This window comes from Psammomys obesus, unplaced genomic scaffold, assembly GCF_907164565.1.
Source record: "Psammomys obesus unplaced genomic scaffold, mPsaObe1.curated_primary_1811, whole genome shotgun sequence".
NCBI classification, from domain to species: Eukaryota; Metazoa; Chordata; class Mammalia; order Rodentia; family Muridae; genus Psammomys; species Psammomys obesus.
This window is the reverse complement of record NW_026592890.1, coordinates 4126987-4154361: the sequence shown is the minus strand read 5'-3', so window position 1 is coordinate 4154361 and position 27375 is coordinate 4126987.

Here is a 27375-nt window from a genome sequence, read left to right as displayed (position 1 = left end):
ACGTCACCTGACCCCAAGCTTTGTCTGCTCCCCTTCCCATCAAAGTTCAGCAAAAATTGATAAGCCTCCCAGATTTTCCCAAACTCCTCTTTCCCAGGAAGCATGTCATTAACAGGTTTAAATGATAATAGAAAATATCCCCTCAGAACCTAGATCTTGTCAAGAAAGACCTTGTCACTCCCAGAGAAGCCATTTTGTGTAGACAACAGGCCAAAGAAAGACATCTATTTTCTTAGGAACAGGAGCTAACGTTTACATGAAACTTTACTACCAAGAAATACAAGTATACACATATGCTATACCATTGCTTTGCCCTGGGTGGTCTAAGTGAGGAAAAACAGGAAACCTTTACATTAAACAACTAGAAGCAGTCGGTGCTCTGACTGACCAAGGCATGGATACCCCTCAGCACAGTTCAGAAGGTAATAGCTCCTGCTTCCCTGTTTTGAATAAAAGATGTTGTGATATCATTTTGGTGCATTGATTCAAATATTTCAGGAGGAGAGCATTGGCTCCCATGGCTTTAGGCCTGGTACAAAGCTGACTATCATAGGGCTGTATGGAAAGAGGAAGCTAGCTGCCTCCTGTAGTCAGAACCAAAGGATGAGGGAGAGACTGGGGCCCAGAAACTGCCTTCAAAGACAACCAACTGTCTTCCATCCAGGACCACCTCCACCTCCAAAGCTTTCCCCAGCCTTTCAAAATAACCCTGCTACCTAGAAACCAAGAGTTCATTTCAACACAGAAGACTGGCTAGAACATTTTATAAAATGTAACTTCCTCAAGGTATGAAAAGCAGATCTGCTGATAAAACCAATGAGATGAATACTCAGGAAAAGCAAAACTCCAATCAACTTGAGAAAAGCCAGGTTTCCCCCTACCCATTCTTGCCTCTGATGGTTGATGAACACCAGACAAAAGTTCAGAGTACCAACTTATAGGAAGAGATGATGGAACCGATATAGAAGTACCTACACTCCCCAAAAGCAGTTTCCAAAATAAAAGCTGACTGGAGATGATCCTAAGACAAGGCTAGAGTGATTTCCCAGGAAGAAGGTCTGGAGAGCCAAGTCTGACACTTTGTAACACACTGCCTTTGTGTGACAGGCACAAGGACGCCTGATCTGCCTGCTGCATGTTTACAGAATGTTCTGTGGGGGGTGAAGCTTACGGAAAAAATCCTCCCATCAAAATATTTTGTATTGAAAAGAAATTGACCAATACTTCCCCTGCTGTCCTCTAGAAAAGCTTTTTAAAAATTTTTTTCTAAAAGGCATGTTGCTTAAATCACTCCAACCAAGGCTGCACAAAGCCTTCAAAGGCCCTTCTCCAGCCACCCCTGGGAAAGAATGCCAAAACACATTAGGTTCTGAAGCTCTGAATTGAAAAAATGTGTCTAATTCACATCCCACTGCTTCCTTGACTAAATTCCTTGGCATTACTTCTCATTATATTTCCTCTTGGCAAAATATATATCTGTACCCTTCTTCTTACCCTTCGGATGGCAGTCAAGAGTTATTGTATCTCTCCAATTCATCACTTAGCTAAGACATATACAGCATATTGAGTTATTTCAGCCTTTCTACAGGCTCAAGTTCTTAACCCAATCTTTTTATCTTCGCCAGCATTCTTCTGGGTAAAGATCTCAAAGTTAGGAGGCAGGTTTTAAAAGTCACTTTATTCCATTCACACAAGTGGGATCCAAATCTGTCTACCCAAGAGACCCACAGAAAGAGTTCCAAATGACCCCTCAGCCTTCGAGAGACTCCGGAGCCTGCAAGTCAACCCTTTTTCATTTGAGGAGTGAAATCTGTTTTCTTATTATTTGAGATTTGGTTTGTTTATTTGTTTGTTTTTTATGTGGAGGAAAAAACAATGTGACTTCCAACACCTTTTCTATGCTCTGAAGGTCAAATGGAAAGCCTGCCTTTTACCTATATCTCCAATCAAATATTGAGAACAACTTGTAAAGTTTGCAATAAAAATTCCCAAGACCCAGCTGATGTCAGGAAGCAAAAGCGCTAAGTATAAAGTAAGCAACTACTTTAAGTGACAGGAAAAGGTGTGGGAAGGAAAGACAGAGAAAGTGGTTATAACATTTCAGAAATTCAGTGGGACAAGAAGAACAACATTGAGTATTTTTAGCACAGTAGGATAATTACTGTTAACCAAAATTAATTCTATAATTCAAAATGGTTAGTTGAGAGGATTTTGAATGTTTCCAACAAAAAGAACCAATAAATTCTTGAGGTAATGGGTATATCAAATAACCTGACTATTTGATATAGCTGTACATATGTATTGAAATGTCACACCATACTCCATAAATACATATAATTATTATCAGTGAAAATTCTAAGTCTATGGACAGAGCCCGCACTGTGTCTAACATTGAGAATAACAGCAATATGTCTAAGGTTCTAAAATAAACCTACATTTCAAGAATTACTTCTGTTGTTTGTTTTTGGATGATGACGCGGCATATTTGGCTGCTGCTGTGATCAGCTCCAGGGAACTGAATTTGTCTCTGGGAGGTACAAGCCTTCCAGAAACGCTGTCCTGGGAGTCTTCGCATGCTCAAGGACAGAAAACTCTAGGCTAATTCTGTGTACTTGTTTCTAGAAGACCTTTCATCAGAAGGATGAAGAAGGACCTCATCAGATGAGTACCAAGAGGAGAAGGACCCTTCCTTTTTCTTAACTGAGAGAAAGTTAAAGGACTCCCAGGAAAGAAATGACATTGCTTCCTGTGTTTACCAATGTCAGTACAGTATTTAAGACAAGATCAGGAGACCGGGAATGTATTTCCATGGTGGAATATTTGCCTAGCAGGTGCAAAGTCATGGGTTTGGTTTATTCCAAGCATAGAAAAATAAAAAATAAAAGCGATTAAATTAATGTGTATGTCCCTCTGCCCCTCTTGGCCTGATTCCAATTACTAGATATCCTTACATTTTTCTATCCTTCCAGTAATAATGTATTGGTTTACCTTCCGTCACCATAACCAAACACCTGACAAAAGCAACATACAAGAGGAAGGATTTATTTTGTCCTTCAAGCACTAGAGCCCGTCTTTGGAGGGGGAGGGGGTGACAGAACTCTCAGGCTACTGTGGCAGGAACATGTGCCATGTGCGTGGCACATGATACCCATGGAGAAGCAGAAAGGCTGGGTCCAGAGGTCGTCCTGGCCTCACACACCAACAGCCCATTTCCTCCAGCCATCACGTGTCAACTGAAGCTTCCACAAGTTCCCAAACCTGTGTCACCCTCTGGATAGCAAATGTTCACATGAGGCCTCGAGGGACAGTTCACAGACAATCCCTACCAGACGGCATGTTCACCCTCCTGCCAGATTAATCCCTTTAATCCCTTACATGCTAGCTCTGACCTGCTCAAAGAATTGCAGCAGGTCTTTTGCACCCGGAAGACCAAATGCCTTATGAGCCATTTTGAGCCACCGTAAGCCTGCCTCTTTCCATTGGCCTCCCATGGTTCTTCACAGAATCCCAACACAGACAAAGGTGACCATGACACCTGCCTCTGTGAATTCTGACATTCACAGTCACTGATAAGCTTTCTGGCTTGCCCTTCACCACTTGCTCCCAGATGAGTCAGTTCTCCAGAGTCTGCGCAGGCTCCTCCTTGGGCTCCTCCAAAGGCTGCTCCCAAGGCTCCCTGCCCCTGCTCACAGTATCTTCTAAACCCTCAGGGAAGTGGGCTTTGGTTTTATTGCATTGCTTGAAGTAGTTGCCTGTCCTACGATCTTCTCCATTATACTAATCCTCTACACAAGAGACAGTGCCAGGCCTTGAATCATGTAATGCTCGATAAATGTTTATCAAATAACATTTGATAAACACAGTCAGTAAGGGAGGTTATGTAGGAATTTAAGTTCCAAGAGAAAGGCAATCAGTGTCATTCCATATATATATGTACGTATGTATTTGTTCACATATATACTTTAAATATATATATATTATGTTATATATGCACTATAGACACACATATATACACATGTGTATACATGCATATGTACTCTATATATATACTTTTATGTAATATCTATAAGTATATATATACATATATATGTATATATATGTATATATATACATATATATGTATATATATATGTATATATATACATATATATATACTTTTATGTAATATCTATAAGCTTTTTGGAATATTGGCTTTGGGCGTTTGATCCTAATCTTTCTGTGATGACATGACCGAGCCCTTCATCACACACACATATGGCGATTAGAAGGGAAAGAAGAGAACTCATAACTCGCCGTCATTGTGCTTCCAAGCTGATAAGCCGTGACAGACACTGCTTGACATCCGTCATAGCCTGCTCCTTGGTGGCATTGCATTCCCCTTATATTTCTATCCTCTTCTCTTAATGGTTAGGAGATTGCTGCAAAAATGTCATTATGCTTTATAACCGGTGAGAAAAATGGAACAATTCAATTTCCAGCAAAGATAACTCTGGTAATCCTCCTTTGCTTGCTAATTCTATAAAAGAGACAGAAAAAATGCAAACATCAAAGTACTGTTTGCTGAAATAATTCCATCCCTCCAATACCTCCACAAGGGCGACAGCCCAGCAGAAGAGATGAGGTGCGCTTCCAGGGGCTAATAATAGGGCCGCCATCCAGGATGGCAATAATTGAGTTTTAATGTCCTGAGCTGTTGCTTGCCATAAATCCACTATATGTAAAACTTGAGCCTCCACTAGCCAAGATTAATGGTTAGCAGTGTATATAATATTTATTAAACTTCCTTTTTATGTTGCTTGGCAATCTGTGCCACCATCAAACAAGTTGAAGTAACTGACATTTAGCACACCACCCTGCTTTTTTGACTGAGAAGCATGACATTCATGTAGATAGTAAACATTTGGCAATTGCTGTAAATGTCTCCAAATTTAACGTCATGACCTTTTCTCAGGTAAATGTTTTTGGATAAAATGTAAATAATGATTCACTGGATGTCAAATACCACAGTATGTCAGATACTGTACAATGTCAAGTTTACTGTCTTGTTGCCCTCCAGAGGCTTAGAGATTGCTTGGCCTGTTGCATCTCTCCATGAGTCTTATGTTAACACTCTCTGCTACTTGCTATAATTCCCTACCTCCACACACATACAATATTTCTGATTGAGAAATGTAGGTTGGTTTCCTTGTATACTTAAATGGAACTTGGCATTTTAAAAATCCATACTCAAGCATGGAAAAACTATTTCTCTTTCAGAGGTCTCTGAGCACCAGGGTACAAGACATCCCCCAGAATCTGTGGAAAGTGGGACAAACAGATTCAAAGGGTCCATCCTTCCACTTCCATCATCTCTGGCTCTTTCTCAAACACACAGTAAAGGCTAATGTTATCAAAAGCATAAGAGAAGTGCATCTAACCATGCTGCCTGTAGATCTCCTCCACACTCATCAACATGGAAAGGATCTAGCCAGTAAACAGCACAATCAGCCCTTTTAACCCCACGACTGCCTTTAAATATGTCTCTCTCAAGAAGAGTTAGATTGTCCACAAATGTGCCCTCAGTATATACCCGAGTTCAGGGCATTTTGCCATGCACCTTCCACTGATTTAGTTTTTATTGCTATTATAATCGGCGTTGTTTGGTTCCAAGGGAAGAAAAGGTGATTGGTGATTGATGGGGAGAGGTAGTTTGTTGAACAGAGATTTCACAGTGTAGCTCAGGTTAACTTTGAACCCCAAATCCTCCCGCTCTGCCTTCTCAGTGCTGGCAGTGCAAGTGTGCATAACTGGCTTATTCCTTTAGTTTAAAAATCACCCTAAACTGAGTATTTGAAAACTGTTAACATATTCGATAAGAGCATTATAATGTTGCAACAGAAATAAATACACACTGACACATTGTCTTAGGTTTCTATTGCTGGGAATAGATGCCATGACCACAGCAACTCTAATAAGGAAACACTTAATTGAGGCTGATTTACAGTTCAGAAGTTTAGTCCATTATCATCATGGTAGGAAGCATGGTAGCACACAGGCAGAACTAGATTTGGAAGGGTAGCTGAGAGTTCTGGATCTGGATCAGCAGGCATCAGGAAGAGCGAGTGACATTGGGCCTGGCTTGAGCACCTAAGGCCTCAAAGCCTACCTACCCTGAGTGGCACATTTCCTCCAATAAGGCCACACTCACTCCAACAAGGCCACTCCTCCTAATGGTGCCACTTCCTGTGAATCTCTGGGGACCATTTTCATTCAGAGCACCACACATGCTAAAAGGTAAGTCTAAATGTATCTAAAATTGTTTTTGAGGTTCAAAGATCTCAGTCAGATTCCTAAAGGGGCTTTCAATGCAGAAGTCATGTGATTAACCACAAAATAAAAGCCTGGAAATCTGTGGTAGACTGCTCTTCACTCTTCCCTTTGCCTCGCTCTGGACAGTGTGACATGCCTCTGTGGAAAGTATGCAGACCCTTTTCACATAGCGCTACCATGCTGATGGAAACAGCATTGAGTGCACATTCTTCTGGTGTCCATGGCACCAAATCACCGTTACAGCTATTTTGTTCTTGGAGATGACTTTTTTCTACACTTTCACTTTAGATATGGAGAATCTTAGTCCCAAAACATATTTATAACCTGTTCAAAGTTACATACTCCCACGGCTGAGTAAAGTCGTAGCTCTTCACTTCTTCAACTTTTCTGCTTTCCTATACTCAACAGAGGATTCACTCTCCTGTCCTCTTAAGCTGTAAAATCATACCTCATACCAAGGTCTCAAAAAGCATCTGCTCTTCACGCAGTCATCAGGATCTGCACATCTGAATGCACTCTTTGATATCTCTCAGGAGGACTGTTGGATTGTGTTCATAATAATAATGATGATAATCATTCAACCTCCTTTATAATGCCGATTACCTTCCAGACACAGTTACATACATTAATACATTTAATCCTTACAACAACCCTAAGAGTTAAGTTATCATCTACACATTGAAGGTAAATTTAAAAAAAAAAAAAAAAGGTAAGGCCCAGAGAAAAGGATCAGCTCTTAAATAAAATGTTCTTTGAGTTGATGAGAAATAAGCACACATACTTTGATGCCTTAAAATTCCCATGGTGCACTCTTAAGTGAAACCATGCTTTTAGATGTGTTTGAAAATATATACACTATGTGTTCAAATGTATACATGTTGCTTTTGTCTTCTTTCTTTTACAGACTATGACTTGCAAGGTCTTTCCCTTGATCTATCAAGTCAGAATATTCCTGACTAGAGTCTACCCCTCTGCATTCATACGTAGATTATTGTGATGAATATTGTATTGTTGGCTGAGATTGCCTGTCCTCTTCTGATGGACTCTGGGAGACAGGGGAAATCCTTACCTTTAGCTGTGTATTCTCTTCTGGAGCCCACCAGACTCCAACAGCTCGCTCCAAACCCACAGTCTTATAGATGGTCTTGGTGAATTTTGTTAAATCACAAAACAAACTAACCTAATGAGTATGAATGTAAGAGAGGTTTATAGAGACAGGAAGGTGGGGAGAAACACCAGGAAGGAGGTTGGTGATAGTATTCAGGGTACAAGGTATACCTATGTGAAATTAGAAACAATACAATACAATAATTATAATACAATACAATACAAATACAATACGAATAATTAAAAATTATTGACACTCCCTATGCAAGTGGATTTGGCAAGGAAAGTGTCCTAAATAGCTTACAAAATTGGAGGACTAAATTATAAAGTGATAATTTTAAAATCCTCAAGGCATATTTAGATGGCTAAAAATGGAACAGAAACATTTCATGACAAATGCAAAGAAATTACACCTGAACAGAACGGAAGCAGAGGTGTCCAGGTGTGCCCTGGTGTCACCATCTGCCAGAAAAAGAATCATGGTTGAGAGCTTTAATTGTTAACTCCTGATTTAGACCATTGAACCCCAATGCCCTTTCAGGCTAGAGTAAATTTTCAAGTCAATTCACTTGAAGGAGTTCATTGGTGACCTTTGAGAAATCAATTGCATGGTATCCCAGGAAAAAAAAAAAAAAAGATGATCTAACTTCCCTATAAATTGATGATCTGAAAAAAATGTGTCTTATCCCTATCAAACACACTGGAGAACATATTCCTGCTCAAAGTTCAATGGTGGCCTGTTATGTCCTAATGGGACTCTTTGAATCTTTATTTTAAAATGAGTTGAAGACATGACTACTGAGAACCAAACCTTTGCACAAATACTTAGTAATTTTTAAAGATTTCTTTTGCTTTACTCCTTGTTTTGATTTCTTGAGTAAAAATTGGAGTAATTGTTAAATTGTAATCTTCATTTTTTAAGCAACACATTTCCTTTTTCTGTTAAAGTGAAAGTAGTTTACATACAAACAAAAACTTTAGAGTTAGTCATGCAAAAAAATGCCCATAAAGTATACACAGGAGCAACTAACGAGGATTATCACAACTGACCAGTGAGTCTGCCTTTCAGGAGTCAGTGCTCTCTGTGTTTAACCCACAAACACTGAACATCAAGATTCAAGACCCAGTGACTGAAACTGGACATGCCCAGATAACCTGTAACTCCCCTCTTTAGAAATTACATCCCAAGCAGACCCACTCCATCAAAGTCCACAGTGACTCCAGCACAATTAAGCAAACAGCAGCAGCTCTTTCAGATCACTTGTTGATTAACCATGACTGCCAGTTTCCAGGTTTGGTGGCATTTGCCAACTGTCTTAGTTACTAAGGAAACTCATAAAAGAAAGCATTTCATTTGGGACTCTTGGTACCAGAGAGTTAACATCCATAACCATGACAACAGAGGGCATGGCCACAAGCACACAGTCATGGCACTAGAGCAGTAGCTGAGAGATCACATCTTAAGACACAACCATAGGGCAGAGAGAACTGAAAATGGGGTGGGGCTTGGAAACATCAAGGTGCAGTCTCAGTGACACACCTACTTCAACAAAGCCACGCCTCCTAATCCTTCCAAAACAGTTCCACCAACCAGGGACCAAGTATTCAAATACATGATCCTATGGGGGTCATTTTTACTTCAGCCACCACACTAACTTAATAGATCCACCAATGAGGTAAGCAACCTGGTTTAGAGGTTAGACCAAAAAATACCAAGAGTCCTGGTTTGGTGAGATCAGCATATACTTGGGGGAAACCGAGAACTGGCCACAGGTCACGACAGAGAGGTTAGTGTCCCAAGTTTCTTGTCCTTTTGACAAGCACTTGCAGTATTTTGTGGATTACCCTCAGACTTTGTAAACAGCCACTCAAGCCCCATCTCCTGTCTGCAGAGCCAGCAGTTAAACACAGCTTCTCTGGGCAGTTTATATAAATAAGTTATGGACAATATATTGCAAGCTTCTACCACCTAATAACATCATGTATTTTTTATGGATTGTTAGAATTCGTGGGTTGGAGGCATATCCATTGAGATGGATAATGGCTGTGTGCTTTTATTTTATGCACTTAGCCCTTCTTATTGAGAACTGCATTAATCTTGTGTTTTACAATGGTAAATGCCAAAGAAGGTATCTATTTCTCTATGCTGAAAAAAAAAAATCCTGTTTTGGCTTATAATGTAATTGTTCCTTTTGCTTATCTTCTGCTTAGACATTTTTATTAGTATAATTGTTTTTTGGAAGCATAAACCAAGCTCTAGAATCTAAGAAACAGAAGTTCTCATGGAGAAGATTTATGATCTAATATGAAATTTTCTTGCACTTTGAAACTCAGTCTCCAAAGTCAAGAAGAACTTAATGTCAGAACGTTTTAAATCACTTTTTAGAAAAGATCTAATGCAAGTGCTTAGAGACACCACGCTTCCTATAAATGGAGTTGAATTTCAGATTAATATGCATGGGTGTCAGGCATTACTGGGTGATTTAGCCATCATTAGCTTCCAATTGTTACGCAGATTAAATAGCTATTTTGTTCTAAATGCAAGCACAAGAGCACAACACAGACTTATTATTTAATTGTTTTAAATAGACTATAGCTTTGAATATTTCTAGTAAGACAGATTTTTTAACCCCTCTGCAAAAAACCACTCTGCTAATATATGGAAAAAAAGTAGTCTATGCCAGACACCATTACACTATAGAAGAGGGATTCAGCAAACAAGAGGTTTGAGATTTTGCATTTTCAAATCTGTAGCATGTTTCATACTTATAAAATATGAGGGATGGAGAGGACCCTAGGAGTAACGTAGCTCAGCACTTGTATTTTACATGGGGCGGTCCGAACAGGCAAAGGAGGGAAAGAGTGAGTGAGAATGCAAAAAGTGGGTTTCTACTATGATGCTCTTTTCTCCCAGTCTGCATCTTACCCTTATATTCATGGAAACCAAAAAAAATCCTGTGCTCAGTAACCATGGGTATCCATAGGTGCATTCCAAGGAGCTCAAAACCAAATATAGTACCAAATCCTATGTGTTCAATATGCTTGTTTTCCTCTGAACCCTATAGATTTGTTGTGTGGTAGCAGACTTAATCTCTTCTTCTGTGTTTTACAGTCTGGTACCCCTTCTGCTTCACAATATTTGTACATTGGGACCATGGGTTACTTGAGCACAAGCACAGTGATTGATCAACAGTCAAAGAGGTAAGTGATAGACGGATAACATATACAGCATAGGCACATTGGCCAGAGGACTTATTTACACACTGGGTAGCACAAAGTTGGACAGTGTTTTTATTATGATATACAGAACAGCATATAGCTTGATACATATAAATTATTTCTTTTTTGGAAGTTCTAATGAGTACTTTTGGACTATGGTTGACTGTAGGTAACTGAGACCTCAAAAAGCAAAGCCATGTGTGTGAGGGAAGATAGTTACACATGGAATTATTTTACATCTGTCAATGATAACTTGAATGATCATCATAAGAAAACCCATCATGAATATGTTTAATGAAACCAACTGAAATTCAGATTTCCTTGTTGTGATGAAGATATTAGCTATTTTCTTTTTTAGAGCTTCTCTTTCCTCAAAATTGTCCTTGATGGTGATGTTTTTGGTTGCTTGTCTTCCGTTTTCACTTAAGGTAAAACTTGTGAATGCTTTGCTAAATTTGATTTAGAGCTGTTCTGTCTTCAACTATGCATATAACAACTCTGAGATTTGAAAGGTCTTATTCGAATACCCTGAATCAATTGATTTTGATGTCTTATGTAAATGAATCAATGGATATCTAAATGCCAACGCACAACAGAGAGGAAAAGATGATAAATCCTTAATGAATGCAACCCTTATTAACAGTCTATGGCCCCAATGAGAACTCTTTTTGTAATTTAAAGCAGCATTATAATCAGCCACTTCCCATAAGCAGCTACTATAATGACACCAAGCTTGCAGTTTGTCATACAGTGACAGCACAAGTACATATATTGCTGTTTACTTTTAAGAAGTCAAATATAGTAATAACAATAAGGGCTATATCTATGAATGCTCAGGAATGCTTACTTTAATGTGTATAATAGCACACATTAAAACATTAAGTAAGAAGTGAATATAGTAGACAGTGAAATACTGCATTCAGATTTAAAAAGAAAAAAAGCATTCTTAGACAATTTGCAATTCTTGCCCTGCTACCTCTATTATTTATACAGTTGTGTCCTGGTTTTGTCAGAGTGACAAATGACACCACAGTGTACACTGTGGAGACAGTCACACCTATGCATGTGCAAGAATCTCTTGTTATCAACATAAGCTAGGCAAATACAAAATTGATCAGTATGTGGGCGTCATCTGGAAACGCTGTAGAGTTCTATGAAATACTATGACATGTCAAAGAATGACTTAATTATGCAATGCTGTTGCTTTAAGTAAAGTTTCCAATACTTCCCATCGCAGCCTGGAGTATTGATAATGAGCTGATTCGTAGAGAGTGATGACAGTAACCTTTTACCTTTGCTATATCTTCAAAGGTCACTTGGTTTTATGGACTTTTATAGGCACTCATTTGAAGTAATTGTGTACTATATTTCAGTGAAATCGGATGTATAATGTCAGAAGAAAAAAGGATGCCCCAGTCTCTTTTGCCCTATGTCTTCTAGACTAAAGGTCATGAACTTCACATGAACAGCATACTCAAAGAATTATATCTTGAATGACAGAAAACTGTAATAAGTATGGCTAGTGGTCCTCACGTTGGCCTTACAGCACCATGTGTTTTCTTCTATCAAACTGCTCTGAGACTGTCCGTTTACTAGCCTGGACCTTCCACCATAAGGAGCAGCTTGAGATCATGGTGGTGACTCATTTCCTATAATTCCTCCATGTTGTATTCAGCTTTCCAAGTGGGCATGGCACCTTGGACATGGGAGGCACATTATTCCATTTGTGGATTAAGGGTTGGGCTAAGAGGACAGATGCAAGGTGGAAGGAAGGAAAAGCAAATAAGGAAGACAAGAAGAAATTCTTCCCTGTCACCCCTTTTTAATTTTTTAACCATTTTTATTACTTTTAAAATATGTGTGTAAAATTTGTGTGTGGCAGTGGCTCTCAACCTTGCTAATGCCGCAACCTGTTAACACAATACCTCATGTTGCAGTGACCCCCCCAACCATAAAATTATTTTGTTGATACTTCATAACTATAATTTTGCTACTGTTATGAATCGTGTTGTAAATATTTGTGTTTTCAGTGGTCTTAGGGGGACCTCCCCCTACCCCGGCCACCCCCTCAAAAACGTCTTTTGACACGCCCCTCCAAGGGGGAGTTCCAAATCCCCGGTATGTGAGTGCAGTGCCTGCAGAGTCCAGAGGAGAGAAACTGACGCGCCTGGAACTGGAGCTGTACTAGCTGTGTTTAGGAATTTGCCAGATGTGCTGAATTCGTTCCCTGCCCTTGAGACAAATGCATTGTTTCTGCAAAGCCAAAGCATGCAAGTATGAAAAACACAGTGAGAACAGGAGACAAATAGAGACATTTTGTTCTCAAGGTAATGGTACCCGCATCTGACGTGTGCCTCTGACTAGTCAGGTGCTGGGCACTGTGTGTGCATTATTTCATTTAATGTTCACTACGCTTTATGCTTACTGAGATCCCACCCCCATGTTACAGCTGAGAAAAGCTGAGCTCAAGACAGTTAATTAGCTCCCTGTCTTCATTCATTTACATTGCTCAAACAAAACATCATTACCTAATAGTTTATGGGCAATAGTAATATATTTCTTACTCTTCTGCAAGCTGGACATTTAAAGCAGGGCCCCAAAAGATTCCACATTTGCTGAGAACCTTCTTTGCATGGACTGTCTTCTCTCTAACGTCCCATTGTTGGCAGGCCCAAGGGAGCTCTCTAGGGTTTCTCTTCCAAGGGCCCTAATCCCGCTCATGAAATCTCTCATGAAGCTCAGTTCCCTGAGCTGAACAATGTTGAAAGATCATACCTTTTAATGCCATCACTGGGGTTGGAAACAAGATTTCAACATAAGAACTCAGGACAGTTGCATGGCTATTCAGACCAAAGAATTGCCAAGTCATCAGCTGATGCTGCCAACCAATAATCTTCCTAGCTCTCGAACCCATCCACTCAAACCTCTGTTCTATTACTGATTGTTACCTGCCTAAATTTTTAGAGGTAGACAATACAATATCAAAAATAAGGACTCCGTGTTGCCTAAAATTATAGGAGAAATTTCATGAAGGAGACAGTAATCTAGACCTTCAATGTTCACAGTTTGAATAGATGAAAGTAACAATATGAAGCCGGAAGCAGAGACTTCTTAAAGCACCGTGAAACATTTCCTAAAGTGCTATGTGGGATCAGCTAATTTAATAACTGGCCAATAAATCTGTGAAGGCTAATGGATAGGACCAGAATGGCAACCTGCTTCTCATGACCTCCAGCTCCTTCCTCTTTCATCCCCACCTACTTTATGATACTAAGCTCCATTGCTTTGCCATTTGAATTGGTTCTCACCCCACACACACATCCCTACTATTCCAACCTCAATTTAAGGACTTCTAATTTCTTCCTGGGGTTAGGCCTCCAAGGCCAACATGCCTGTAACCTCATGCAAATTCATGTGTCTCGCTAAACTACAATTTTCCTAGGCAACAAAATAAGCATGGTAATAAAACAGTTCTAATGGAATAGTGTGAGCATAAATAACACAGTACATGTGAAACAGATGACTCAGTGCCCAGCAAATTAGACAGACCTGAAGGAGAAGTGTTTTTTCTTCCGTCTTCTTAGGCTAGTGTCTGGGCTCTGTGAATTAAACTGATATTTTAGAGATTTACTGGTAGAGAAAAGAGAGACTTATGTCATATATAGCTATACTTTTAGACCTTTTCTTATGTCTACACTCTCAGTTTCCTTTGGTTCAAAAGAAGGTGTCTGCCAATATGGTAAATTTGAAGACAGCATCTGGCTCCCTTCACACTGTGTGTTTGCTTTGCCTTAGTCTTAGCTATCCTCTTATGATCTTCTCCCCAGAATGCTCAGGAACCCATAGGTATGACAGAGAATGCCAGCAGAGAGCATGAAAGATTAAAAGACAAAGGACTCCAGGTACTCATGGCCCAGCATTTAAGGAATAGAAAAAATAAATAAAAGAGGACATGAAGGAACCTGGGGAGAACAAGCATCAGAAGTTACTGAAAAGAAGTTACAAAAGGAAGCTGTAATTTAACCAAAAATACAGAAGCAAAGGAGTGGTCAACAGGACAGTTGTCAGTTCAGTGCTGTCAGCGATGTGTACTGCCGCAGGGGATAAATCCAGCCGCCGTAGCTTTAAAAGAAGATGGAGGAGGAAAGCGTGGGCAACAAGCTACTCCTTAGATATTTTCAGTAAGTCAAAGTTTTCGTGCAGACAAGAGATGGAATTTCTTTTAAATAAAAGCTTTCTTTGCTAGGGATTTTCAACCATGATCACTTTTAGAGTTATTTTTACCATGTTTGAAAAACTAATGATAGCCAGAGAAAATAGCAAAAACTCCGCTCTAATTAATTTTGAGATTCAATCGACATCTGTTCAGGGACATTTGCTCTTGTTTTAAATTTCAAACATGACTCAGACTTGCAGCCATGCTTAAAGACCTGTCCACTGCTGTAGAAGGGAGATTAAGGAGTTTTCCTGGCTGCATCATAGATGAAACATGGCTTTCCAATCAATACCCAGACCAAGAAAAAATTCTCAGCTGTGGTACTTTGACAAAGAGAGGTTAACAAGAGGAAAACAAACACCTTTTATTAACATGTAAATTTCATATATACCTGGGGGAAACTCGGAGAATAAGCAACTCAAAAGCACAGCTAAAAACTCTGGGCCTGTGGAGCTTCCAACAAAGAACAATACATGGCTGAGGGCGATGATTCAAGGGGGTGAAGTGCTTGCAATGGAAGCATGAGGACCTGAGTTCAAATTCCCGGAACCCACATACACCCTTTCACAGTAGCTCATGACCATAATCCTAATGCTCCTTTGGGAAGGTGAGAGGCAGAAACAGGAGAGGGTCCAGAGACTCAGGAGCCAGTCAGTAGACAATATGCAGCAACAAAGAGACCCTTACCCCCAAACGATCTTAATACAGCCAGCCTAATGAGCTAAGTACTAGACTTAACCTCTCATGAGGCTCTGGGAACATTTACAAGGGAAATGCCTTAGTCAAAGTAGAACAAAGGTTAACTAATGTTAGCCAGCAGGGCAGGGCAGAGCTGGTCTTCCCAGGAAAATAAGCTATTGGCTCTGTCACTGTGCACCTAACTTGGCTGCCCTCTACCTGTAAATGATCAGTCACTTCCCACTGACCCACCCACAGAATTATTGTGACTGGGAATATTGATTAATCCTCATTGCTCTACAAACAAAAGAGAAAAATACATAAAATTTAAGAGTAAATAATGACTGTTCTTGGTGGTGCAAGCCTACAATCCCAACACTAGCAAGGCCAAAGCAGTAAAGATCATGAGTTCAAAGTAAGCCTGGGTTATATTAACTCAAGATGGTATCTCATGAAGAGTAAATAAGAAACTATTACACTTTCAAGGAGACTCTCATGGGTAATATGCTGTGAACTTCCAAATTTGCTTGTATATCATTGATTTGGTTAGCTAAACACTGAAAAGTTTCAATTCACAGATTCAGCATAATTCAGAAAAAGCCTTTGACAGATAATTAATTTTGCTTAAGCTAACCCTGAACCTGAATGGCACTTCTGTCCTACCTTCCTAAATGGCCCTAAACTGAATAGATACAATGACATAAACCCAAATAATGATTTAGGAGGGCAATTACGAAAAGTTTACATTTTTCTCCTAAATTAGCTGCACATTAAAGAGTTTTAAATTTGCAGATAAGTGAAAGTTTATTAATTACTCACGGCAGGTGAGCCATGGAGCGTCATCAAATGCAGCGAGTTGTAACTCATCATCACTCAAATCCAGTTATAAACAGGCACTTTCGTGCAGTACATGCTTCCGAGCATACATGCATGCGTGCACACACACACACACACACACACACACACACACACACACACACACACTCCTTGTCCTTAAGAAGTAGACACAGATATGTCACCACGGATGTTCACGTACACAACAAATGCTCGCTGACACTGTAGCATTGAAGAACTGAGATCCACCACAGCATCGAAGGGTGCCCTGATGGTCACAGCAGGAGAGGATGAAAATAAACAAATGGATACTTTTTTAATTTGTAAGTGACAAGATGAAGAATACTGTGGATTTTCCCCACCAGACTGTAACAATATTAAGGTAAATCAAATTTTGCACCTCATTTATTTAACAATGTCGCTTTTCAGTTGCTGAAGGCTTGCTTATTTATTTATTTACTTACTTACTTATTGGATCTCAGAATACAAGGCTGCACAAATAGCCCAGAATTTATTTTTGAGAAGAAAAAAATAAACAGCTCTTGAACACTTAATTATAATTGGCTAGGCTTCTTTTCTTTATTAAGTGATCATTTCTGAAAGACTACTTCACAATCGTCTAAAAACACTTCGGTAAGACTGAAACAAGCGAAGGAAGATGTAATCACAATGTCATGCAATCAGAATTCTTAATTAACATGCAATCACAAATGAAGAAAACAGTCTCATAGCGTTTGTACCCAAAGCCAACAATGGGACTCTGTTTAAAAGGAGATATATGCTTTGTGAATGTTTTTAGATGGTTACAGCATTAAAAGAAAACATTATTTCCCCAGTCGTTCTTCTATTTGAAACAGAAAACTACAAGCCTGGCGTAGAGTTGGGCAGAGCAAGACTATGGTTGCCAAGCCAGCTCAGCCACACGGAAGTTCCCCATTTTCTGCTTTGAGATGGAGAGGCACGGGCACTCCAGAGCCACATGTCTCCATGACAACCGTCTATTTTACATCCTCCATCCATCCACACATCCCTTTCTTCTAGGGAGCTTGGGCCTGGTATGTAAGTTATGGTCAAAAAGAAAGGATCTCTTCCTTGGAAGTTCTAGCTTCCTTTTCTCCTATTTAAGCACTTGTAAGAACCATATCTGTTGCAGTTTAGATCACAAATGGGCCACAAAGGCTCATGTTTCAAAGCTTAGTTCCTGGAACAGCAGTGGAAGGGCAGATTTTGGAGAATAACTGGATCACGCATGCTCTGGCATAATAATCACATCAATCCACAGACAAATTCCTGACCTAACAGGCTGTTGGGAGGTAGTGGGAACTTTGGCGAGTAGAGCTGCCTCACAGGAAGGAAGTCTTTAGAGATGTGTTTGTTCTGATGATGAAGAGAGAAATACATCCATGCATACACACACACACATGTATGCATGCACATATATATACACATTTCTATCTTTACCTCTATCTCTCCCCCACTTCCTGTCATGATGTTCTTGTTTTTTCCATTGGCCCAAAAATAATGGAGCAAGACGTGATTGTGTCCCAGACCTCTGAAACCATGAATGAAAATAAATGTTGTTGCCTTTAAGTAGATTTTCTCAAGTATCTGGTCATTAAAACAGAAAAATGACCAACGCAACATCAAAATACTGTTTTCATAAGTCACCGAAGCTGCTGGGAGAACACCTCATTTGGTCCACCATTTCAATAGCTAAACAAAGGTCAAGGGAGGAATTTGATGAGGAGTCAGACAGAACATACCATAAAGGATGAAAACTGGCAACAGAGCTCCGAGTGAAGGACTTTTTAAGTATGCTCCTAGGCAATGCACTTTTACAAGCCCCTTGGGTACATGTATGGCAATTTTTTTTTTATGGTGGATACCCATCAGAATTGCTAGTCTTCAGCATGTATCCATACTTCCAACGAACTACACACTACTGAATAGATTTCCAGAATGGTAATAACAAATGACAGTTCCCAGACATTGTTAGTTTCTACTATAGTCACAATTTTAAGTCTGATAATAAAATGAAAGGGGGGGGCACACTTTCCCCTTCAACTAGAATTTTTCTTATTGTTAATTCAGTTAATCTTCTTTGATCCCTGTGTGATGTGGTTGTTTCTTAGAGTTGTCTAGTTTTGCTTGTCTAGTTTTCTAGACATATAAAGTACTCTTTGTGTCTTTCTTGTGGGTTTCTAGAATTTTCTTCAATTCATCTGATATCGAAGATGCTTGGCCTCTAAACCTGCAGCTGCACTGCCAAGCTGAAGAACTGCCCAGAAAGCAATTAACAGTGACGCTAATGTTCCATCTGCTTAAAACAGATCAGGGACTGTGAAAAAAAATGGCATTTCATTGAAGAAAAATATCTAACCATCAAAAATTTATATATTATGGATAAATTGGAAAAAAAACTTTACAAAGGGAAAAAATTAAATCTGCTGCACTGAAAAATGCCAGATCTAGCAACAATATTAGCTTTGTAATATTGTTTTTAAACAGCAAACAAAATAGAAAATATATAAAGAAAATGTTTTAAAGTGACTTTATTGTGGAATAGCTTAGAATGGGAGTTCCATTTTAAGTAGCATAATTGATAATTGGACAACAAACAACACTGATAGTTAAACAAGAAAATGTAATTTGGTTCATAAAACTCTTGATCTAATAAAAGTTTCAAAACTTTTTCAAAAGATGGAAAGATGGCCCAGTGGTTAGAGTCCACACTGCTCTTGGAGAGGACTTGAATTTGGTTCCCCAAACCCATTTCAGTGCCTGTAACTATAGCCCCATGAAATCTGACATCCTCTTCTGGGCTCTGTGCCACCTTTACGCACATACATAACACACACACACACACACACACAAACACACACATAAAATTTTCAAATTTTTTTAAATTTAAAAAATTTCCTAAAGAGTAAAAGAATGCTTATCTTATGCCTTTTACACATGTTTAATTTTTCCTTTTACATTACTTAACTACATGTAATTTTGTGTATTATATATGATATACTTCCCATATAGTTATACATAAACATAATATCTCTTATATGTTACATGGGGAATTATAAATATACCTATATATGAAATAAGACATTAATTATATATATTTCCCTTATATTACATGTATTTGTTCTACACCTCTTACGCGTGTTAGAACAGTCCCTCTGAGTTTTCACACTCCATTGAAATCACATTCTTTGGATATTATCGGTGCATTAGAAGTTATAATTTCAGCATGACCTAAGTCATATAAATCTCCTTTCGATTCATACTTTTTGCACCTTGCTTATGTCAACTTTCCCCCCTCCCCCTTAAACAGTAAGATATCACCCCTGTATTTTCAACAAATAATTTGATGTGTGTGTGTGTGTGTGTGTGTGTGTGTGTGTGTGTGTGTGTGTGTGCTTTTTTTCTTCAGGCATTTAATCTCCACAGAGTTGGTTCTGATGTCATGTGAGGCAGGTATCTAATTATATTTTTCTCACACTAAACACCATATTTTAGCTTCTGCCTATGGTACCACACACTCATCAGCCCAAGTTACCCTATGAAGTAAGTACTTTGAATTTATTACTTATAATGATTTCAAAGATTGCTTTACAAGAAAAAAAAACTATTTTTATAATGGTGGGTCCTCTCAGACATGAAAATATTAGCGTTTTTGAAGACCACATGTCTACATTAGTGTTCTTCATTAGTAAACTTCCTCATGATCATCCCACAATCCTTTGCTAAATTTTGGTGCCATAAATAGTATTTATCAGCTGATTGTTTTTAGTAAGTGGAATTCTATATATTCGTGTACATTAATGTTTTATATAGAAATGTTCCTAAAATCTTTCAGTGGTTATACTTTGATAGTTGACTTTCTTGGACCATGTATGTAGATCACAATTTGCAGTCTATTTCTTTACAAAACTATACAACATAATTTTGATGCTTCTCTTATTTTCTGGTTAGGTACCTAAAAACAAGGTAAGATGACTACAATGAACCCTTTGCCTGATGTGGGTTTTAAATTTTATCATCACATATAACATTCTACATAGCTTTGGGAGATGTTCTCTAGCTCAGAGATTCAACCTTCTTGTTAAAAAAAAAATCATCAATGAATAGTGTATTCAACAACTTTTCTTACCAATTGAGATTATCATATATATTTTTATGAGAATTTATTAATGTAAATGACACAAGGAGATTATTCTCATATTAAAAAGTCTTTGCATTTTTCATTGAACACTATGAAGTCATAAGAAAACTTTCTGCACAGCCTACAATTAGCTAATATTTTTCTTAGAAATCTTACATAAAGTTTCAAAACAGAGGTGTCTGTGATTCTCTTTCCTTCCATTGTTTCATCTGTTTGGTCCTCAAGATTACACTAGCATTGGGTAGTGTTTGTAAGACAGAGACTTCCACATTCTCCATTCACTCTTTTCTTAAAACTTATGCCTGAACTATTTTCTGAACTATTTTCTTGGTTATGAACTCATCTCTTTAATCATTACTGTTTTACTCTTGTCTTCTCCTTTTCCTTGAGAACATTACAACCTGTCCCCTATTTCTCTTGAAAATCTTATGTTCCACCTGTGTTTTCAAATTATTTTCATAATTTCAAAATACTTGTTGACAGTAGCCTTGATGCTTAAAAATATCTACTATTTAGGTTTAGTTATTTGGGTTTCATCTTTATCATTTTTTTGCTCTTTTTACTTTTTGTCACTTCATATTTCTATTTAATGGTCACCTAATCAAAACTCTTTGACTATCTTAAGTATAATTACTTCAAAGTCTCTTTCACATTTACTATTTACTTTATTATAACTTTCGATTGTGGATGATCTTACAAATGATATCATTGTGAGCTCCATGTCAGCATCCTACTTTCAAGTGTAATAAGGCCCAAGCCAATCATTATTTTTAAGTAGAATCAGACATTGTTTATTGCACCCATATGTCCTATGGTATATATTTCTCTAAAAGACAAATTATCTTAAAAATAGAATCATATTTACATTGTCACCTCTAAAGATATAAAATTCTTAATATAACCATATCCACTCAGTGTTAAATTTTTCTTACCATCGCAAAATGTTTTGAAATTAAATATTTTGGACTTTATTAAGGTCCATATATTGTAACTGTCTAAGGTCTTCTATGTTCGTATTCATCCATTATTGTTCTCCAGTATTTGATTTGTTGCTTGAGTTGAGTAGGTGGTCCATCAGAGAATCACTTGATCTAAGTGCACTATGTAACATAATTTAAAAAAAAAAAACTCTCAGACAAAAATGTGTTGTATCCTTTTACTGGTAATTCTAACTTAAATCTATAGTTAAGGAGTTTCTGCTTAGTCTCATTTTTTTCATACCGATACCCCTTTCCCCCATCACTTACCCTCTTTTCCCATGGCAATACAAATGTTCATTTATACCCAATGTTTCCTGAAACTTATTAGTTAGATCTATAAGCCTGGCCAAATGAAGTTTCTATATTTTGTTTAGAAAAAAATATACTCTAATGCTAAGAAGCACAAAAATGTACATACTGCCTAATCAGAGTTTTGTGTATGATGTTAGCAGCCGGTGATGATAACCCACCTATATTTATCAGCTTGGTCTAAGGGTTGGGTTTAGACCGGAGAAAATATCTCAGCTTTTATTGTTGCTTTGACGCTCAAGTTTGAAAGCAACACTCCAAAAAGATAATGTCCTCGTTAACAATTATATAATCACCTTAGCAACAGCTGGAACAGAAGGATGAGGCTAAAGGTCCAGACATATGCCCTTTTCTCTTATTTATTCATTTGTGAAAGGATTAGTTGGTGCCTCAACAGCTGCAAACTGAAGTATTCGTTTTTAGTGTCTTTATGGACCAATGCACTTTCACAAACCTGCTATGGTCATATTCAAGCCTCCAGTTGTCACCTCCGACAAGTGACAACCTTCCCAGGCTGGTCCTAAGTACCATTCATGTGAGACTTATAGTCTATAATAGCTATCTTAATTTCTAATGTGACCAGGAATCATCCATTATTCTAATTTTAAATTGTAAACATATTTATAACTGTTTAAATTAGTTATGAATCACCTGTTACAAACCTCAACTAACCCTCTCTTCCATGGACTCTTGAGGTTTATAATACATGACATTTAGAAACACAGCCTGAGCCCAGGGAAGTTCATGACCCATTTACACTCGGATGTCATATTCTCTTAGAACTTTTCCATAAACATAACTAGAAAATAACCTCTTAGATAAAGTATGCCATGCTTTTTACTGATAATTCTAATTAAATCCATAATTACAGAGTTTCTGCTAAGCCTCATTAATCTCACATTTTTATCCTTTCTCCCAACACTGAAAACCTTTGTGTTCAATGACAATAATATAAATACTCATTTTCTTTATCCTTCAACACAAGGAACACTTAGAATAATATTACCATTAAAAATGTTTTATTTCCTTTTGCCCTACAAAAAATATATATAAATAAATTACTTTTTAAAAAGTTAGGGGACTGACCAAATGGCACCGCAAAAAAGGGGGGAAGGGACTTGTAGGGTTTAGATTTTTCAAACACCTACTTTATTTAAGGGTCTTTTTAAAAATTAATTTTTATTAATTACAATTTATTTACTTTGTATCCCAGCTGGAGCCCCCTCCCTTGTCCCCTCCTAATCCTTCCATCATCTCCTCCCATGTCCCTCCCTAAGTCCACTGATAGGGGAGGTCCTCCTCCCCTTCCATCTGACCCTAGTCTATCAGGTCTCATCAGGACTGGCTGCATTGTCTTCCTCTGTAAGGCTGCTCCCACCTCAGGGGGAAGTGGTCAAAGAGCCAGCCACTGAGTTCATGTCAGAGACAGTCCCTGTTCCCATTACTAAGGAACCCACTTGGACACTGAGCTGCCATGGGCTACATCTGTGCAGGGGTTCGAGTTTATCTCCATGAATGGCCCTTTGTTAGAGTATCAGCCTCAGAAAAGACCCCTGGGCCCAGATTTTTTGGTTCTGTTGCTCTTCTTGTGGAGCTTCTGTCCCCTCCAGGTCTTCCTATCCCCATCTTCTTCCATAAGATTCCCTGCACTCTGTTCAAAGTTTGGCTATGAGTCTCAACATATGTTTTGATACCCTGCTGGGTAGAGTCTTTCAGAGGCCCTCTGTAGAAGGCTCCTCTCCTGTTCCCTGTTTTCTCCCTCTTCTGATGTCTATCCCATTTGCCTTTCTGAATGAGGATTGATCAACTTACCCATTGATCATCTTATTCCCTTCTTGCTTAGCTTCTTTAGGTATATAGATTTTAGTATGTTTATCCTATATTATATGTCTAATATCCACTTATTAGTGAGTCTATATACCATGTGTGTCTTTCTGCTTCTGGGATACCTCGCTCAAGATGATCTTTTCTAGATCCCACGATTTGCCTACAAACTTCATGATTTTCTTGTTTTTAATTGCTGAGTAATATTCCATTGTGTAAATGTACTAAAATTTCTGTATCCATTCCTCAGTTGAGGGACATCTGGGTTGTTTCCATCTTCTGGCTATTATGAATAAAGCTGCTACGAATATGGTTGAGCAAATGTCCTTGTTGTATACTTAACTCCAATTCTCTTCAAACTATTCCACAAAATAGAAACAGAAGGAACATTACCAAACTCATTCTATGAAGCCACAGTCACCTTGATACCTAAACCACACAAAGACTCAACCAAAAAAGAGAATTTCAGACCTATTTCTCTTATGAACATTGATGCAAAAATACTCAATAAAATACTTGCAAACCAAATCCAAGAACACATCAAAGATATCATCCACCATAACCAAGTAGGCTTCATCCCAAGCATGCAGGGGTGGTTCAATATATGGAAGTCCATAAATATAATCCACCATATAAACAAACTGAAGGAGAAAAACCACATGATCATCTCCTTAGATGCCGAAAAAACATTTGACAAAATTCAACACCTGTTCTTGTTTAAAGTCTTGGAGAGATCAGAGATACAAGGCACAAACCTAAACATAGTAAAGACAATGTACAGCAAGCTTGTTTAAGGTTCTTAAATGCCTCTACCTCCTTTCCCACACCCCATCCTTAGGTAGGAGATTAGTATGGAAGGGGGTTGTAGACCTCTTTTAGCTACTTCCTGCTAATAAGTGTCCATAGGTTCTTTTATTATTTATACCAAAAATAGTCATCAGGAGTCCAGCAGTCCAGTCAAACAGCAAAACAGCAGCAGCAACACAAGTCAGCAGCAGTGAAAAAATTCAGAAGGGGCTAGACTCTGCCCAAAGGGCATGAGTCCGCCCAAGTGGCAGAATTCCTCCAAAGCAACAAGAAAAACTCTCTGCAAAAACAAGCAAAGTGATGCAAACCCTTGCAAAATGTAGAGATGCAAAAAGTGCTGTTTCACTGTCTCTGGGCTTCTATTCATCTCTCCTCAGGGTCCATGGGAGGATGTATTCTAGCTCACAAAAAAACATGTTTCTCACACAAGGTAGTTTCCAGCTGACAAACATCACTCGCCTTTTCAGAGGCTATTTTCTGAGGAGTGGGGACATTCCTACATCCCACAGGTGGGATCAAAACAAAAAACATATTCACATGACACAAGTGAGTTTCCGAAGAAACCAGAAACTTCCACCTCAGGGACTTGCCACCAAGCCTAATATGATGAACTTTGACTCTCAGAACTACATGGTAGTTCATGGTAGGACAGAACTAACTCTAGCAAGTTGTCATTTGACCTCCTCAAGTATGCTGTGGCACAGATGTGCATGCAAGTGTGTAAACACACACACACACACACACACACACACATACACACACACACACACACACACACAAAGAAATAAGTTAAAATAACTTGATATAAGGAACTCCAGTCTATGGAGCTATTGCACTACCGTTTCTATCATTTAAAGGGTGACTTGACAGTCCTTCCCTTCTCTCTGTCTCTGTCTTGCTCTCTCTCTCTCTCTCTCTCTCTCTCTCTCTCTCTGTGTGTGTGTGTGTGTCTGTCTGTCTGTCTCTCTTACCTTTCTTTCTTTATACTTTATTTAAATTTTATCTTATTTTTTATTTTCATTTTACTTTTTTTTCTTTCTTTTTATCCTAAAGGTCCATTACATATATATTATGGCTTCCAGTTTGGTGTTTTAGTAGGATTCCTCAGTGGGCAAACAAGTGGCTCTCTGTATCTATATCTATTTCTTGTTCTTTTTCTTGGGTTCTTTCTCTTCTGTTTGCTTACTTCATCCCATTCTGGTGTGTTAGTTTTTGTTTTATCTCATTATATTCTAATTTGTTGTTATTATTTAGGAGCCTTTTTCTCTTCCTAATGAGAAACAGAAAGGGGGTGGATGGGGATGGGAGGGCAGGAAGAAAGAACTCGGAGAAGCAGGGGGAGAGAAGACTATTCAGGACACATAATGTGAAAAAAAAATCTATTTTCAATAAAAAGGGAAAAAGACTGGTGATTCCATCTGAAGGCCTCGAAAGATGATTAAATTGTATAAAATCACTGTGGTGAGGCCCTGTGGCTCACTCTCTGAAGCTGACACAAAGCCAGAGAGAACTGAAGAAATAGCACACACATGCATGTGTTCTCTCACACACAGACACGCACACTCCTCCTCCCTCAGCAGGTGATACCACACACACCACCTTGAGACTTCATGTAACCCTTGACCTTGGCGAGTCAAAGCACATTTGTTTTCAACAAACCTTACCCATGTGGGACTGTGCTATGGGCAGGAGAAAACAGACAGCTGTGGGCAGAAAACCTGCCACCATCTCTTGAGTGTGCCTGGGATCCGACGTGGACCTTTCATCCTCCAAGCCCTAACCACCACTGTGATTTTTTACAGCACCTTCCTTTGGGCACCTGGAATTCTTCCTTTTCGTGGACTTGGTTCTATCTTTCTCAACCTTTGAATTTCCTTTTTCATCCTTACGTGTTTCGAGTTGTAGTGAGGCTCCCTGAATCTATTAAGGCTACAACCGCGACCAGAAGTCTAGAAAGGTGGGCTTCCACAGATATGTTCACACCATCCAGAACAAAACAAAGTCTAGAAGATTCCTCGCACAGACACTGTCTGAGTACAAACATCGGAAAAACTGACCCCCTTTGCTACCTAGCAGTCTGACTTCATGTACTTTTTCTAAACCACTGGGCTCATCCAATTCAATTTCTGGTAGCCATTTCAAAGGATGTATAATTTCTGACCTCTCATGTTTTGGCCCTGAGCATAATATTTAAGCCCCAGAGGATGACTTTGCAGCCAGTACTGAAGATACCTGATAAACCAGGGTCAGATGAAAGGGAGGAAGTCCTCCCCTATCAGTGGACTTGGAAAGGGGCAGGGAGGAGATGAGGGAGGGAGGGCGGGATTGGGAGGGAATGAGGGAGCGGGACACACCTGGGATATAAAGTTAATAAACTGTAACTAATATTAAAAAATTAAAAAAATATAGTTAAGCCCAATGGCAAAGTGTTACTGAAGTCCAGATATGATGCAGAATGTTGCCTTTCAAGTATTTATCCCACAAGCTTGAAAAGGTTCATCTGGGATTCAGAAATCAGCTTTAGGTATCTTTTTAAAATGGTTTCAAGGTCATCAAAACATTTTTTTCTTTTTTTAAAAAATTTATCACTTATTACAATTTAATCAATTTGTGTCCTGGCTGTGCCCTCCTCCCTCATCTCCTCCCAATCCCACCCTCCCTTCCTTTTTTCTCCCTATGTCGCTCCCCCAGTCCACTGATAGAGGAGGTCCTCCTCCCCTTCCATCTGACCCTAGTCTATCAGGTCTCATCAGGACTGGTTACACACTCTTCCTCTGTGGCCTGGCAAGGCTGCATCCCTCCCCCATTGGGGGGGCAGTGATCAGAGAGCCACCAATGAGTTCATGCCAGACCCCTGGCTAGGATGTAGTCCATAGACTCAGTCTCCAAGTGGGGTCCCTAGTTAGGGGATCAGGGACTTTCTCTGGCAT